Genomic DNA, 15,882 nt, shown 5'->3' on the forward strand with positions numbered 1-15,882 from the left:
TCTCTTGGATTAATCATTTAGATAATAAATTATCTACAGTTAATGCTCTTCAGCAACATGTTTGTCTTCTAGGAAATTTTCTTGGATTAGGACAAGATAAGATTAAAAGACAACTTTTTTCACTGACTCTAAAATAAAAATTTCCTATTATTATGTTACCTTTTCCAAAATACTAAGCTTCACAGGTATTGTGGATTAGTTCAATCACAACATGCTTTTGAGCCTTTCCCCCCTTGCCTTCTTTACTGGAGAAATAGCAAGTGAATGAGTAGAATTCCCTGTGTTCCTAGACCTTTCAGTGGTGTAAAGGTTTACGCAACAAAATCTGGCCAATCAGATGGAGTCTTAAGTCCTGTCTCCTAAGCAGGCATCTGCCCTCATTTTTCTCCTGCCTCCTTCCTCCTGCCTGAAATGCAGATTTGATGTATGGAAGGAGAGTAGCCATCCTCCACTATTAGGACAAAGGCAACATGTGAAGAAACAGCAGAAAGGAATAAGTCTATATTCTTGATGAATATTAAGCAGCTGCATAAACTCTGATTTACCTACTTTTGATTTCCTCATTACAAAAGGTAATAAACTCCTTACTTTGTTAAGCCACTTTTTTTTGAGGTATTCTGTTACAGATCCAAATAGAATCCCACTCAGTGAACTAGCCCTTCTAAAGGGGTGAGAAGATCATAAAAGGGAAAGGAAAGAGAGATGAGACACCATCCATGAGAACCTCTGACTTGAATAGAACTATAGGTTAACTGGAAGAGGCCTTACAAATATTATCAAGGCTTCTCATTTCATAAAGGAGGAAACTAATGTCTGCAGTGGTGAGAGAAATTGCCCACATCTTACACTGTACACAAAAAGCAACTCAAAATGGATTAAAGACTTAAACATAGACTTCAAAGTGTAAAACTTCTAGAAGAAAACATAGGGAAAAAGCTCCTTAACACTGGATCTTGGGAATACCTTCTTGGATGTGAAAACAGAAGCAAGAACAGAAGCTTTTGCACAGTAAACAACTGAAAGAGTGAAAAGGTAATCTGGAACTCCTGTAAGTCAATAGCAAAAAAATTCCAAAATAACCCGGTTAAAAAATGGGCAAAGTGGGCTTCACTGGTGGCGCAGTGGTTGAGAGTCCGCCTGCCGATGCAGGGGACACGGGTTCATGCCCCGGTCCGGGAAGGTCCCACATGCTGCAGAAAGGCTGGGCCCGTGAGCCATGGCCGCTGGGCCTGCGCGTACGGAGCCTGTGCTCCACAGCGGGAGAGGCCACAACAGTGAGAGGCGCTCGTACCGCAAAAAAAAAAAAAAGGGCAAAGTACCTGAATAGACATTTCTCTAAAGAAGTCATATAAATGGTCAATAGGTATATGAAAAGATGTTCACCATCACTAATTATCAAGGAAATCAAAAACACAATGAGATATCACCTCACATTGTTTGGATGGCTATTATCAAAAACCAAAAATAACAAGCACTGGTGAGGATGTGGAGAAATGGAACTCTTTGTATATTGTTGGTGGGAATTTAAAGTGGTGTAGCCTCTACAGAAGTATGGGAGTTGCTCTGACTTGCCTGATATATCAGAATGTAGTTGGTCTAACATGCCTGCCAAGGCAGGCATCTGCAAACTTTTTCTGTAAAGAGCCAAATACTAAATATTTTAGGCTTTGCAGGCCATAAAGTCTCTGCTGTTACCACCCAACTCTGCCCTTGTGGTACTAAAGCCTTGTAGCAGACTTCAAGTCAGGGAATGCTCTGCATATTGCATAGAAAATACAAAGAGAATTAATTGAGCTGGGTCCCAATAAAACTTTATTTACACAAACAGCTTGCCAGATTTGTCCCTTGGGCCTGGTCTGAAGCATTCAGCTTCTAGAGGTGCCACCTGCCTGAGAAGAATGCTTGCTTTTTTCTCCACACTCATTTTTTTGCTTGTTGAAGCCATTGCAACTTGTGGACCTTAAAGCTGCCACTTTACCTAGGTCGCTGTTTCTGGAGCAGGTGGCCTTTAGATGAGCTACAGGGAAATAATCACAGTAGTGTGTATTCATATTCATTTCACTTCCGGTTAGCCTTTCTCATTCTGTTCTGATCACCCGGAGATTGAAATGCCACCCAAATGCTTAAATTCCTCAAGTTCAGACTCCATGACAGACCACTTCTGGGATTATGGTGCTTTTGCTTTTGTCCAATCTTTTTTACTCTAAGAATTAAAAATAAAGCCCTCCTCCTCCTTCCCTTCTCCCTATCCGTGATAGAGCGGGCAGAGCCCAGAACTGATTTCTTCCCTTAACTTTCCTATTGCTGTTACTTCTAGCTCATCATCTCCCTCCAGAGTTCATTCACCAGATTTCCTGTCAGAGCTTTTGCTAGATAGGATCACTTTTTTAGTTTTGTTTGAGTTATGCAAGGATCTACATGAAAAGAATCTAGCCTGAGGTATCTAGCTTGAAATTCCCGCACCCATCCTCATAGAAGCTAGGGCACACCATCAAGGTGCATAATAAGTACAGAACAATTTCCAAGGATGTTATTTATGTTTCCTCTTTTCATTTAACCACAAGGCAATGGTATGTTCAATCCCTGAAAAGGCAAAACACATCTTCCCTGGAAATGAGCTATTGATTGGTTTATACTAATCTGCCCATGAGGAAGAATATAAGGCACAGAGCAGCTGATAGAAGATGAATGCTCACACCTCCTTACAAAAATGTCTGAAAAAGTTAGACTTTTCTAAGTTTCAATACTGTCTTCGATCCTAATTTAAGCATTCCAACACCAGGGTACCTTGACATCTAGAGAGAGAAAGATAAAATTATCAGAACACATGATAACATAGGATGCATTCTGAAATGCACCCTGGAAAACTCATTAAATATCCTCCAGTCTTCTCTAATTATCCCAGTGGCCTACCAGGAGTTTCTTGTAACATCCTAATAAAAAAGATATTTTTATCTGGCAAATGTTCAAGCTTTCATCAAATTATTTGCAGCCAAGAATTCCATTTCTTGCTAAATAAAAAGATTTCATGTATAGGAGATTCAACATAAGGTAGCAAAGAGCTTTGATTATTATATTTCAGAGCCTGGGAGTCAAATGTAAAAGCTAAAAGAAAATTCTGTTCCTCTGTGGGAGAACACTCCACAGAACAAAGACCTTTTACTACCCAGGACTTTTCTGAGTTTTTGATGTTGATTTTCCTCACTTTTCTTTTCAAGATCAGAATGTCTCTATTAGTGCCTTTTAGACAGGAATATCATGCAGAGAATTGAAAGGGCACCACAGACTGAAAAGCATGACTTATTATATATATTATATGCATTGCAATTTATTTAATTATAAAGTTATTCCAATTCATGTATATTTTGCATTGGCTAACAGTATTTGCTAAAAACCCCCAAACTGAAAAACAAAAGTGAAAACTGAGTCGATCATTTGCTTAAAGACCCTGCATTATTGAGGTTTCATTTCTAAATGAGAGGAGTAGAAAAGACAAAGAGGAGGAACATATAATTTTATATGGTACCAAATGTGTGTAATATGTGTTAATATATCAGTATATACATAGGTATATGCATATATACAAAGGAAGGACTATATGCATGGCTCTGTGTTTATATGTTCATATGTATATAGACAGATATATAAAGCCTGCGTGCCTAGAGCCTGTGCTCCGCAACAAGAGAAGCCACCGCAATGAGAAGCCTGCGCACCGCAACGAAGAGTAGCCCCTGCTCACTGCAACTAGAGAAAGCCCACGCACAGCAAGGAAGACCCAACGCAGCCAACCCCCCCACACACACACACAAGCTCTAAAATCACACATGTGAGTTGCTATGAAGCCTTGGACAAATAACTCAGCATTTCTAAGCATCACATTCTACATCTGTAAAATGGGTAATACAAGAGCATCTAAATCACAGGGATGTTGAGAGAATAAGATGAGTAAATACATGTAAAGTTTTTCAAGCATGTTTGGCATAAAGTAAGTATTTTTTAGAAGTTAGCAATTGTTATAAATAGCACTGTTTGCAGAAAACAATAAATGAGTAGGCATCTAAAATCAACAACATTTCAATGAAAATAGGAATTTAGGTAACAATGAAGAAGGGCTCCATGTTTGATGTCTTTATAACTCAAGTAAATAAAATCACTATTTCAAATGCTTTCTCACCTTACAGACTTTGCTTATTAATAACACAGTAGATCCAATAGTAAATGGGTGTCGGCTTTTACAAAAAGGCAGTGGCAGGGAATTATAAAAAAAAGTTAATGCAGTTCCTAGTTTGATCACTCTATATCTCCTCATATATTGATAGGTTGACTGATATTTCACACACACAATCACACTCCACCACCCCTTCTGTCTTTAAAAAAAATCTAATTTCCTTTACCTAAAGTTGTGATTTTAGATTTCATTGACTGACTGGCCTATTGTTATGTTTTATGTTCATTTTTTTAAAAATACCTTTAAACATCTTCAAATCAATCTTTCTCAGTAACAGTGACATTGTTTTCCTGAGCACTCTCAATTACTCCATAACAAACTGTGATGTTTTATATTTTTTTCATAACCAGTCCATAAATTCTTTCACCTCCCTTCATGATAACTGCTGTGAGTTTTTTCACATGAGATTCCACTTATGAGGTCACTTGTAACAAATGTCTCATGAAAAGTATCATTATGCATTGGAGTAAGTCTTCTATCTGAGGCAAAGCAAGTGTGGCTCTCTTTAGAGGGATTTTTGTTTGTCTATTTTTTGTGTGTGTTTGTATGTTTGGTTTTTGTATTGTTTTGTTTTCCCTTTTGCTTGCCTCTTTACACATATGACCCAGTTGGCTTTTGGAGACACTGTCACAAATAACGCATAAAAGAGAAGTTAATTTTTTTCTACAAAGAGGTAAGATGTGTTCTCAATTCTCACATTTCCAATAATTTCCAAATATTTTTGCCATCACGTCATCTAGAAAACAGGGCCTAACATTTACTGCATATGTCATAGTTTCTAGCAGAAAATCTTTGAAGAAGATGGTCAAAAAAATCAACTTCAGAAAGATGTTCACCGGCTACTTTCAAAGGCAAAAATGAAAGAAAGAAAAGATGAATTTTGTTATATAAAAACTTTAGATCTTTGTATATAGAATGAAAAAATGACTGATATTTGCCAGGACAGTTTTAACTTCTAATATTCTTACCCCTTGCTCATAAGTACACAGTCAGGATCTGTGCCCCTAAGCTTGGGTCTAAATGTTGTCAGTTTAATTGTGGCTGACATCGTATTAAACAAGTGTATAATCAAACACTTTCTTGGTCAGATACTCACCATAATTAGGATTCTTTGCCATATTTGCATCTCTCTTTTATGTTGACAGAAAAGGCAGTGAGTACCTTTTTCTCATTTTAGTTTCCCCAAAACCTGATGGGAAGAAAAGACAGCAAAAGAATTCAGAGGATGAAATATGAGGGAAATGTGTATTAGAAAGTCAAAAAGCATATTTGTTGGTGGCACAGAGTTCTGTCTTGGTTCTGAATAGCTTTGAATTTCTTAGGTATCTCAGCATGGAAGGTACAACTGGAACAGTCATGGCCAGCTCTGCTTCTGAGGACCATCCTACCCCCTCCACACCTTCTAGTTCATTTTCTCTGCATCAGTGAGCAGAAGAGGATCGGGGGAGGCAGGGGAGAAATGGCCGATCCACTTTGGGGTACCACCCTCCTTATTCAGACTCCAATTCTCAGCCACCGAGTAAGTTTTAAACAATTATCTGAAGATTGCAGGAATTGTGTTATACGTTTCCATTTCCTAGAACACTGAGAGCTCTGACTTTGTGACATCCAGCCTGTCGAGTGTAACAAAGGCAGGACGTATTTGACAGGTGAAGAAAAAGCTGCTGTCTCACAGGTCTACAACAAAGTGGATGAAACAGTAATAAAATAACGTGTCATATAAGATTAAATGGGACATACATGACCTCAGCTCAATGCTACCTGTGGATTCATAAAATCTGTATCAGACACATGGAGAAGATTCCATGGTTCAAACACAATTGTACTGCCTCTAGAAAAACGTTAATTAAATTTAAAGCAATGGGATCCATATTAGCAGAAAATAAGTGCTCCATCCAGCACTATTTATTTTTAGCCAGCAAAAACTAGTTATTGTTTCTTCCTATGCTCGTCTGCCCTAATCATTTATTTGACACACAATCACTGTAAGAGTCACGTGAGGTGTGTTTCTTTCTCCTCAAAGGCAGTCAGCTCTCATCCATGTCAAACTGTACATGGTCCTCGTCAGTCATATGAAAGTCTATTCAGGCATAGTGATTCCCGTGGTCCATACTCCATCATACTCTATTATGCCAGCACTTTACTGCATCATTGTCAGTCAGGTCCACCCTTTTTTGCTCTTGTTCTACTACCTTCACACTCATAAAAGTAGCAGATGCAAGCACGCCATTAATGATGGTCAATTTTTTTCTTAGTTTGCACAGATGGCTGAGTGATTTTTATTCATGAGGAAGCCTCAAATTTCAGAATTTTAACAGGGTTAAGAATCTTCCATCATAAATGGAACATCAAATTACTTATTTATTCATCAATTTAATATATGGTTCCTTCCAATAAGTTTTCCAAGTAAACTTGAGAGGAGTTATGTTCCCCTTCTCTTGCTGTAGCTATTATTTTAAGACCACATTCCTAGTTATCAGAAATGAGAAATATCAAGTATACACTACAGTATTATCAACTATAATCACATGGCTGTACATTAGATCTCCAGAACTTATTCATCCTGCATAACAGAAATTTTGTACCCTTTGACCAACATCTCCACCCCCAAGCCCCTAGCAACCACAACTGTACTCTCTTTCTTCTTTTATGAGTTTCAGTTTGGCATTTTTAGTTTTCACTAAAGTGAAAGTAAAATCTAAAGTAAAGTACTTTAGTTTTCACTAAAGTAAAAGTAAAATGATTTTACTAAAGTAAAATCATACAGTATTTGTCTTTTTGTATCTGGCTTATTTCACTCAACATAATATGGTCCAGGTTCACTGATGTTGTTTCAAATAACAGAGAATAGATATCAAGTGTTCTAAACATACACCAAAAGAAAAAAAAAAAAGGTAACTATGTAAGGTAATGGATGTGTCAATTAGCTTGATTATAGTAATCATTTCACAGTGTATATGTATATCAAAACATCAGATTGTACACTTTAAGTGTATAAAATTTTATTAAAAAAGAGAATCTCCTCAAAAGGGTGTTTGTATCTTATACTTCTGAAATGAGTGTTAGCCTACGTCCACATAACCAGGTACACATTTTAAAAACGTATAGAGGCAGTTTATATTTTTGCTAACATGTGTTTACTATTTAGTGTGCTTCCCATAGTTCTAATTAATTTACACATTTAGCTCACCCTTTGAAGAAGGTGTTAATATTTTCCCAATTTTACAGATGAGGAAACTGAGCCTCACAGCAGTTGATTAGAGATTGAATTATGTTCAATACACCTAAGTTTGAACATCAACAGTAGCATTTACTTCCTGGGTAACTTTGGGGAAATAAAACTCTCTAAGCTTTAGCTTCCCTCTCTATAAGTGTGAAATAAAAATAATCACCTGCAAATTCTATTGTGAGAATAAAATGATATAATATCTGCAATATGTCTGGTGTACAATTAGCATTCAATAAATGATAAATATAATGGTCACAGTTAGAGGGGTATAATGAAGGAGATATTTTATGTGAGTGGCTCTGCATTTATCTGCCCCACACCAATTACCATTTTAAATTACCATCTTCCTTCTAGAACTAGCATGGTATAAATTTGACCTTCATGTTTCAAATGTACCCATTTATTTCATATATCTGTGATCAGGTGATGAGGTTGGGGCCTTGCTCACTCCCAAATATGGCATCCAGAAAATTGTTTTCTATATTAAAAATAAACATACAAAAAAATCTGTTCCTCCTTCACAGCGTATACTATCCAGTTATACTACCTTCTTCAATTTTCAATTCATTCCCATATTGATTTTCTGGTTATCCACTTTCTTTTCTGTTGTATCTCACTTAACATCTTCTTTATTAACCTCTTCCATTATCCTAGGGAACTTTAATTTTATATAAGCCCTCCCTGTCAACAATTTTGCCTGTTCTTTTTTTTTTTTTGGCGGTACGCGGGCCTCTCGCTGCTGTGGCCTCTCCCGTTGCGGAGCACAGGCTCCGGACGCGCAGGCTCAGCGGCCATGGCTCACGGGCCTAGCCGCTCCGCGGCATGTGGGATCTTCCCGGACCGGGGCACGAACCCGTGTCCCCTGCATCGGCAGGCGGACTCTCAACAACTGTGCCAGGGAAGCCCGCCTGTTCATCTTTAATGACATCCTTATCCACTCTTTTTCACTCAAAAATTGTCACATTCTGATTCTACACCTGAAATCAACAACTCTTATATCCCTCTCACTGATCAAAGCTTCCAATTCTTTGCACGCAAAATAATTAAAAACTCATTAAGGCCTTGAATTTATTTTAGCCCCCAGTTACACTGAACCATGTAGCCTGTTCCTGGCTTTACTTCTTTCCTCATTTATCATACATTTCACGGTCCATCACCATTGTCACTCTCTTGCATACACCCTTAATACTCTGACACTTGTGTCCACCCCGCAAAGCATCATCTCACAATACCAAACTGAGCGCTGGAGGAGAAATTACAATGGGACAGATTGTTTTCGCTATAAATTCATGATCACCAACCACAAGTGGATCCTTAAAGCTGCCAGGCCATCTTTCTAGGCTTTTCTAGACATCTGGATCTTTCGTATGCCTTATCAACTATCTCATATCTTTGCCACTCTCCTCAAACCTTCACACTCTCCTCTATTCCCTCAGTCTCAATACAATGTCCTTACTTCACAACTCACAGAGAAAACAGAGCCATCGACTTGGCTTTTTCCTCAAATCCCTACCCCAATCCCCAAGTTTGCCTGTATCTGCACCAATCTTCTCCTTCTGTATTTTTAAGAAAAAGTCTCCCTGCCACTTCTCAATAAATAACTCTGTAGTGTATGATCAATATTTCTTCTCTTCCCATCCTCTCAGGAATCTTGCACCATTAATTACTGACTTTCTTCATCCAATCTTAAACTTTTCTCTTTATATAGAATACTTTCCATCCCTATTTAAATGTAGTCTTGTCTTTCCCATAGCACTTCTAAAAATGAAACAAAACAAAAACCCTCTTTAAACTCCATGTCATCTTTACGGTCTTATTTCTACCAGGTTTTCCAGGAAAAGTCTTGGAATAATTATTACTTAACATGGTCCTTCTATTGATACTTTCTTAACCATGTTTCAGGCATCACTTCTAATTCCAAATTAGCCTGCAATCCTTAACACCACAAAAACAACTCTGCATTTTAAAATTTTATATATATATATATATATATATATATATATATATATATACACACACACACACACACACACATATATATTTTTCAATCCTGTCTGAAGGGTAAGAATCAAAGCCCAAAAGCTAAAAGCTGCTCCTGCAGAGGGATTCAAACACAGCAGAGAAGTGCATTTTTAGAATGATCCACTACTGTGAGGTATTTGCATTTTTTAAAATCTTTCCCTGAACAATGTGTGATTTCATATTTGAGTTTACTAGGTGAAACCTCTAAATCTACTTTTCAGATAAGATTCAAAAAAAATCCCCAAACAGTTGATAATGCTTCAAAGCCATTTGACATAAGACCTCATCCTGAGGATAAAGATATCTTATTATACTCAATAACAAAAGGACCTGGAGATCACCAAATATCTAAGGATTATTGTAACCATCCAGCTTTCTGACTTGCAAAGTTTGGAAAACTGCATAAAACCTCAACATCAAATTTAACAGTCTTGTATGTGTGTGTGAGTATGTGTGTATGTACACAGTAGAAGGAAAGTGAGAACAAAACAAGCACCTTTCAATCCTGCTCCTTTTAAAAATGTTTTGTTTCAAATTCTTAATTTAATAAACCTATTTTTTCAAACTAATGAATGGCTCAGATAATTAGAGAAACCAATAAGCTTTAGAAATGATTATATAACATGCACTGACTCTTTTCCCAAGAAAAAAAATATGCGATTAAAAATAATATATAACTGGGGATTTTTTTCCATGTTGAATTTCAGAAACCTGTGCCTAAACAAGAGGAAAGGGGCAGTTTGAGTTAACAAAAACGTCCTCTCTAGTGATTGACTTTACATTTGTTGTTAATAATTACTCTACTGTAATACTGTTGTTTAAAGAAGCCACTTCTCTGAATGATATCTTTTTGTGCAGCCTAGATATGACCTGAAAGGAGCATATATTCAGAATCAATATTTCTCAGTTCTAATCTCAACTCTCACTCTCTTTTGACAGTGTGAGAACCTTAAAGATGCTAGACACTTCATCAAAGGGTCATAAGATATGTTAAAGTTTGAAGCACACATTTAAGTCATCCATCTTCTCCAACATGTATAACAACTCATCTCAACTTGGGCAGTTCCAGTAAAGACCTCTCTAATTTGCAAGAAGCAAAATATCAATTGCCTACAGTTATCAATTGGCTACTATATGACAGTAAGTTTTCTGAGAGATTTCACATGGGTTATAATAACTGATTTTTTAGGCTCAGGAAGGGCCTTTGATTACTCAATCAAAGTTATGTTGAAGTTAGTAAAATGTTGTCATGATGGCCTGATCCTGGGCCCATCTCATCCTCTTCTGAAGCTAACATTCTTTCCACAGTGGATTCAAGGATGCTTTTATATGACCACCGCCTATTGACCTAATTCTCTACTATGAAGCAACCTAAAATACTTCTTGTCTTTCAACTCATAATAGCCAATAGTAACAAACACATCGACCATTTCTTAAAGACTTCTTTTGTGTCTGGCACATTGTTATGATCTTTAGAGTTTGGACAGCCTAGGTTGTCTTTCATTGACCCCTTTACTTACTTAAGGTGTCATATTATTTTTCATTTAGTCAAACTTTGAAACAGTCATGTTTACATTCTTTCTATACTTTTTTATATTCACATTCTTCTTAACTGATTGCAATTTAATATCTACTTTCACAGTTTTACTCAAATTGCTTTATCAAATTTATCACTAATGACTCAAATCAATACATTCAATAATTTGGTTTTTATTCTGTACTTTTGTTGATGTTTTCAAATATTTGGCATTCATACTGATTCATGTATTTTAAAGTAGTTTATAACAATTCCTAGACAATGAACAAATGGAGAGAGAGCAAATCTCAGATGGAGCATTCAGGGAAGAAGGAGAAAATAATGACCAGTGGGTCACGCATATGATCATTGTATCAGCAAAGCATCTTCAAGTCAAGCACTGCTCTAGAGTGGCAAAGACTTTTATGTTCTATTAACCTCTAAATTCTTCAAAGATTGGAATAATGCCACAGTCCTTCACCTTGTACATGATAGGTGTTTGCTAAATATTTGTTGAGCAATCTTCATTTTTCTCCTGCCTTTTTAGCATCATTTTGGTGCAATTTTTACTGCATTGAAGTCAGTTACATTACACTAAAATTTTCTCTACACCCAAACTGCTTTTATTCTTTTAGATATCAGCACAAGATAAAAACTAATGCTGACTTGCTAAAAGTCATTTAGGGTGAAAGTCCCTTTTTTCAGGCCCTCTCTCCATCCTCTGCTTTAATCATTTTATTATACTTATTCCAAAGCAACTAAATTTCTGAAGATATGAGTCACTGTCAGTTTTTTCATTCCTAGAAGTTCCTTGAAGTTCATGAGTAGAATATTTGATTATTATGCAGATAGACGTGGATATAAAGCCCTCCAATTTGTGCCCTAATCTGTTTTCAATTTCTTAATGCAGTCTCTGCCCAGTACATTAGATTATACAGAATTACTACTGCATCTAGTACTTACGGATTCATAGCCTTAGGACATTTTTCTGCACCATTTATTAAGGGTGAAAGTAATTAGGAGACAGAATTGATAAAATGGATTTTGTTTCTCTGGTTAAATATTCAGAATGTTTCTAAGATGGCTATGAAACAATTCAGTGTGAAACAGTCCAGGTGATATGTGTGGTATACAGTTGTCACAAATGATGAAAGTGGCTCTTCTGGCACCAAATCTGAATGCTAATGGGGCACAGGATGTTCTCATCTCTCAATGTGTGCTCTTCTGTTTCTTCCTTCTACAAACATATACATGCATTTTCCTGTGATGCTATTAACTGTGGCATAGAAATATGGCTCTCATTTTATTTTCACAATGCCATCTTTAAAAGGAAGTGCTTTCCACTTAGGGGCACTTAAAAAAATAATTTGTCATTCTAAGAGAAAATGTAGACAGTTGTTTAACATTAGCAGCCTCCCTTATTTTTGGAGAACTGAAATATTTTACCCAGTGAAGCACTGTTGATATCTCTAAGTTACAGCATGGAATCCAGGAAACAGCAATGATTTATGTATTGTCCTGTCTGACTTTACTACAACAGATGTCATTATGGCATATAATGGTATGGAATAAATTGCCGTAAAAGTGAAACAACGTATATTTCAGGAATCACTCAGAAAACACAGCACTTGTGTCTAAAACTGAACTGAAGGATGTATCAGTTAAAGGATTTTGTTTAAGTATAAAAAATATTTAGAAGCACTTTCCAAATGATGAAGTAAGCACCTCCAAAAATCTGCTTCTGCATAAAAGCAACAATTATACTGGCAAGCATTGTCTACACCAATTTTTTCAAACTCTAGAAATTAACCGAAGTCTTACAATAGTCCAAGGAGTGTTTATTCAAGGAAAACAGCTGAACGTCAGAAATAACAAAGCTTGGTGGTATTTCCAATACTCTCTCCCTAACTCCATAGTAGCCTTGAAGATCAGCAGCAATGCAACCATTGTATCTATGAATACTAGAAGATGAACAGTTTTTCCCTTAGCCTAGAGGGAACATAACGTGTTTGCAACTCTCCAAAAAGTGCCTACCCAGAAAAATTTTCATTATGTGACATATATGGCAGCTCCCTAGAAAAGCTCTATTCTCAGAGTTTGTCTTTATTTCACCTGACTCAGAGCTCACTCTGCAAGAAAAGCATTATACTCAGGGTGGAAAAAAAAATCAGAGAAAATTGTTTAAGAATACTGATGTCTGAGAAGGTGAAAGCAGTTGGGATAACAAGAGATTAACAAAAAAGATTTTAAAGTATGGTCTGGAGAATGAAATGTCCAAGGGGGGCTTTGAAAAGCTTTGACATATACCTAGAGATCTAGAAGGGCACAAAAAAGTACAGAGGTGTGCACATGTCCAAAAGAGTCATCAGAAGACCCTAATCTCTCATCTTCTGTTGACCTTGAGGCTCTTCACAAGTAAGAAATGAAGGTAAAGGAAGGGTTGTAAACCATCACAGTGTTGAAAGCATGCCCCAAAAACATAGACTTCTGTGACAAAGGCCAGTAAATTTATTAGTACAAAGAATTAAACAGTATATATGTCCAATCATTAGATGACTACTAAGCTAAGTGAGCAGAGATATCAGTTGGCCACATACAACAGAGAACACAAACTTTACAGAATTATTTCAGGAAAGTCACTAAGCAAACAAACAGCAACAACATAAACAAAATATTGTAGGAAGGAAGTGGATAATCTGATTTCCAGATTTGTTACATTATGTTCTTTTAGAGGTCCAGTATTTAACCCCCCAAAATTTGTGAGAAGTACAAAGAAACATAAAAGTATGTCTCATACCCATGAGGAAAAAAACCAGTCAATAGAAATTGTCACTGAGGAAGCCCAGAGATTGGACTTACTAGACAAGGAATTGAAGTCAGCTCGTAAGTATGTTCAAAGAAATTGAGAAAATCATGTCTAAAAAGTTTTAAAAAATGGGAAAACAAACTCTCTTCAAATAGATAATATGATTAAAAAGATAGAAATTACCAAAAAAAAAGACCAAATAGAAGTTCTTGAGTTGAAAAGTACAATAACTGTTATTAAAAATATACTATCTGGGCTCAACAATGTATTTGAGCTGGTAGTAGAAAAAAATCAGCAAATCTGAATACAGAAATATAGGACAATAGAGATTATCCAGCCTGAGAAAAAGAAAAAGAGACTTCCAAACACTGATGAGAAACATTAATTTGCATATACAAGGAACTCATCAAAATCCACGTAGAATACATTCAATGAGATTAACACCTAAATACATCATAGTCAAACTATCAAAAGCATACGACAGAGAAACTTGAAAGAAGCAAGAGAGAAGTGATTCATCATATACAAGTGTTTCCCCAATAAGATTACTATCTGATATCTCATCAAAACTTATGGAGGCCAAAAGACAGTGGGATGACATATTCAAAGGGCTCACAGAAAAGTGTGTCAGCCAAGAATTCTATAGCAAAGATGTACTTAAAAAATGGGAAGACATTATGACAGTCTCAGATAAGCAAAAACTGGCAGAATTCTCTGCTAGCAGACTTGCCATTTGAGAAATACTAATGGGAGTCCTTCCTTCAGGCCGAAATGAAAGGACAGTAAATAGTATCTCAAATCCATCTGAAGAAATGAAGAGCACTGGTAAAGTTAACCACAAAGGTAAGTATAAAACACAGTATAAATGTAGTTCTTTTTAAATCTTTTCTTCCATATAATTTAAAAAGCAATTGAATAAAAGATTAATTTTAAAATTACATTGATGGCATTGTGATGTATAAAGATGTATTTTGCTTAACATTAATAGCACAAGGGAGTAGGAGAAAACTGATCTATATCAGAGCAACGTTTTTGTATATTACTGAAATTAAGTCATAGTAATTTGAACTAAATTGGTTTAAAGTAAGATGTTAATTGTACAAATGATCAACAAGAGTATGGTTAACAAGTATATGAAAAGATGTTCAATATCACTAATCATCAGGAAAATACAAATCAAAACCATAAGGAGACATCACCACATACCTGTTAGGAAGGCTTTTATCCTCTAAGCGAAAGATAACAAGTGTTACTGAGGAAACGGAAAAATTGGAGCCCTTGTACACTATTGGTGGGAGCACAAAACTGTTAAGCTTCAATGGAAAATAGCATGGAGAGTTACCAAAAGTTAAAAATAAAATACCATATGATCAAGCCATCTCACGTTTGGATATTTTTACAAAAGAACTGAAATCAGGATTTCAAAGAGATATTGGCACTCTCATGTTCATTACATCACTCTTCACAATAACCAAGCTGTAAAAATTACCTAAATATCTATAATGGATGATAGGAAAAAGTGTGCTAAATACATACAATAGAAGATTAGCCTTTGAAAAGAAGGAAATCTTGCAATCTGTGACAACATGAATGAAACTTAGAAGATATTATCCTAAATGAAATAAGCCAGTCACAAAAAAATAAATACTGCATGATTCCATTTACATGAAGCATTTAAAATAGTCAACCCATAGAAGCAAAGAGTAGAATGGTGTTAGTCCAGAACTAGAAGGGGAAATGGGGTGTCTCTAATCAACAGGTATACAATTTTAGTTATGAAAAATGAGCAACTTCTAGAGATCTGCTGTACAACACTGTGTCTACAGGTAACAATACTATATGGTAAACTTAAAAATCTGTTTAGAAAGTAGGTCTCATGTTAAGTAGTCTTAGCAAAAAATAAAATAAAATTGCCCCAATAAAACCATATGTGCCTTTTGCTTTCTTTTTAGGAAGATTGTTTATTATTGATTCAACATCTTTAAAATTTATGGGCCTATTCAGATGACCTTTTTCTTCTTCTGTGAGTTTTGTTTGTTAGCATCTTTCAAGAAATTTGTATGTTTCCTTAAAGTTATCAG

The 15,882-nt window shown here is 36.0% G+C and overlaps 1 protein-coding gene across 5 annotated transcripts in view; it reads right to left on the reverse strand.

Annotated features, from left to right (window-relative positions):
• LOC307191209 (uncharacterized protein) overlaps positions 1–15,882 on the reverse strand; it is a 773,147-nt gene that overhangs the window by 494,035 nt on the left and 263,230 nt on the right. For all 5 annotated transcript variants that reach the window (XR_013829639.1, XR_013829640.1, XM_079931055.1 and 2 more), the window contains exon 3: positions 5,325–5,417. The gene's annotated coding sequence lies outside the window, so the exon portion shown is untranslated. The remainder of the gene's footprint in view (positions 1–5,324; positions 5,418–15,882) is intronic.

Source organism: Stenella coeruleoalba, assembly GCF_951394435.1.
Source record: "Stenella coeruleoalba genome assembly, chromosome: 9".
Taxonomy (NCBI): Eukaryota; Metazoa; Chordata; class Mammalia; order Artiodactyla; family Delphinidae; genus Stenella; species Stenella coeruleoalba.